We start from the raw sequence: 2,978 nt of genomic DNA, 5'->3' as shown, positions 1-2,978 counted from the left end.
CGCCACACAGAGTGAAGACTGTTGAGCGAAACACAGAAACCCTTTTCTCTGCCTTCTTTTCTTTTTAAGTGCGTGTTATATAATTTATAGGTTTGAGGAAGGGAAGGGAGGGAAGGAACCCTCGTATCTTGCATTGCAATCAGGTAAAAGTCCAAGGACAATTGCACTTCGATAATCAGGAAAACCAAATAGGTTTCCCCTCCCAAATAATAAGAATTTTTGCCCCTCACTCCGGTCACACTGCACTCTTTTCTGTGCAACCTTCCTGTGGATCACAAGCAACAAGCCACGCTGCATGTTGGACTGAATTCCCTACAGTGCCTGATCGGGAGCCAGTGTCCTTGGGCTCGCTGGTTCTGAGGACACCACACCTGCCCGAAATCACACTTCCTTGGCGTTGTTGCTGGGGCTGCAAACATTAGCTGACCAGACAATTCAATCGTTTGGACCTTTCATCTGGAGATGGCAGGAATTGAACCTGCAGCCTTGGTGCACACAAAATGGTACCCCGCACCTACACTCTCCTCCATCAACTCTTGGAGGGCATCCTAAGATGGAAGCTAATGTGTACCTCCATCACCTCAAAACAGCTAATACTTTCCCCAGGGACAGTGCTGTTCATAGGCAAAGGTTCAGTCGATTTCATTCATGAATTTAAAACTCATTGTTCTGTGGATTAAGGTTTGGTTAATTGGTTGACAGCTCTTGTTGCTTGAACTCTTTCAGCAAGATATTTGCTCACCGTTCGCTTTCATTGAGCAAAGGCAGATGCTCAGTGCTGATTTGTCAGTGCCTAGAAGAAACTCTAAACAAATCTAGGAGAATATATTCTATTACTATAGGAAAGAGAGGTATTTTGAAGATTCACATTTGTGTAGGAAACGTTGCACAAGCTGAATGAATGTTTGCTCGCCCTCCTCCACATGTCGACAGGGGAGTCCTCCTCCTCTGCATGTTCAAAAGAAAATATTAGCTAACCCTAACAATATGCAAACCAACCAGTTTTGCCTATAATATTTAGGAGCTGCATGTCACAGTTTCACCTAGGTTTCCTTTATTATTTTATGTTATTTTTATTGTATTTTTGTCAGAGTTATCCTTTATCAATAGCTGTAAAAAAAAAAAAAGCCTGGAATTTCATGGTCGCTAAAATGAGTTGCCACTGCAGGGTGTTAGCAGACAAAAGAACCCCTCACTGGCACAGAACAGGGTGACCCTGCACCATACGTTGGTCCGAGCTTCACCAGTGGAGAAGAAGGGAATAGAGTCCTGGGGGTCTAGTACTGCTGGATGGCCGGAATCCGAGCTCATGAGGACTTTGTCTGCCAAGGAGACCAAATGGAGGGCACAAGCTCAGCTCCAGCAACTCAGGTCGGGATGCTAGGCCAGGATTCCACCCCACCTGGCTATGAAAGCACCATAGTTTGCCCTTTCAGGTCCATTCTTGCTCCAGTGCAGCACAGGGTGAAAACTGGAGTTGCAGCAAAAGTCGCACAGCCGCTGTGCAAGCCCCCACCTGCCCTCCTGGCTTTGCCATGAAAAGGAAGGACATGAGCGAATCAAATGGTCACTCAGCCTTGCCCCTCTCCCTGCATCTGGCAGACTGCCCGTCTTCTTCTTTTGAGTGTTGCATTCATATGTGTTTTTTTCATCATTTGCTATCTTAGAAAGGAGTGATTTAACAGGCAAAATGGATCTAAGGTGTACAGGAGATCAGTGCTCCATGGTGATGTCACAGGTACAAGCCTGTCAGCATTGTGCGCAGCCAGCTTCCGATGCAAACCTGGCAGGGACATTCCAACTGAATGGAGTGAGCAGCTTCCAGACAGGTTGTGGGTCTGCAGCCCTGGGAAGGGTGTTCCCCATAGTAGGCTGCTTACCATGGCTGGGAATCGGAATTGTCAAGGTACGAAGGCATGACATGCTCCTCTGTTCCCAGACAGTATGGCTTGAGAGGTTTCATGCAGATGCCATTCTTTGTCCTGCTGCCAGATTTGGAGAAATATTAGATGCGTTACCACCAGCCAGAAAATGGGGTTCTAGGATGCCCTGCCAGGGAGAAGATGAAGAAAATGCACACCTGTCTTCTAAGAGCAAAGCTTGCCTGCATATCATTTCCAGATCACCAGAGGTTCTGGTCTCCCTCTGTTTGGCACTGGTTGCACCGCATCTGAAGTCTTGTGTCCAGTTCTGGGCACCACACTTCAAGAAAGATGCAGACGAAGTGGAAGAAGTTCAGAGGGGGGCAACAAAGATGACCTGGGGACTGGAATCAAAGCCCTCTGAGGAAAGATGGGAAGAGCTAGGCATGTTTACCCTAGAGAAGACGGAGGAGAGGTAGGCTAACACTCTGCAAGTATGTGAAAGTCTGTCACATAGGAGGGCTGGGATCCCTTCTCGATCATCCCAGAGTGCAGGACAAGGAATAACAGGTTCAAGTTCCAGGAAGCTAGGTTCCAGCTGGATATCAGGAAAAGTTTCCTGACTGTTAGAGCAGCATGACAACAGATCTCATGACCTTGGGAGGCTGTGGGCTTTTCCACATGAGAGGCATCCGAGATGCAACCAGGCGGCCACCTGAGAGGGATGGTGTAACTGGGAGTCCTGCACTGAGCAGGGGGCTGGACCCACAGGCCTTCTGGCTCCCCCCGCTTCCATTCCACAAAGACCCCCTTGAGGTCATCCTCATGCTCCAGGTGGGCCGTGCCTCCTGGCAGGAGGTCTCCTAAGGGTCTTTGCTGGCACTGCTGCTTGACAGTCATTTGAAAAGAACAGAGCTGGGGGTGCCTGGGCTCGAACCGGCAACGTCCTGCTTACAAAGCCAGAGTTCTTCCGATGAGCTCGATCTGGCAATGCCAGTGAGCCCCAGGATCAGTCTTTTTGAGAAAGCTGGTCTTGCTGTCCAGATTTACTTGCACAGTGTTAAGAAGTTGTGTGTGTGTGTGTGTGTGTGTGTGTGTGTGTGTGTGTGTGTGTGT

The sequence above is a fragment of the Varanus komodoensis genome, unplaced genomic scaffold (assembly GCF_004798865.1).
Source record: "Varanus komodoensis strain SLA01 unplaced genomic scaffold, ASM479886v1 scaffold419, whole genome shotgun sequence".
Lineage (NCBI taxonomy): Eukaryota > Metazoa > Chordata > Lepidosauria > Squamata > Varanidae > Varanus > Varanus komodoensis.
This window is presented reverse-complemented; position numbering follows the sequence as displayed.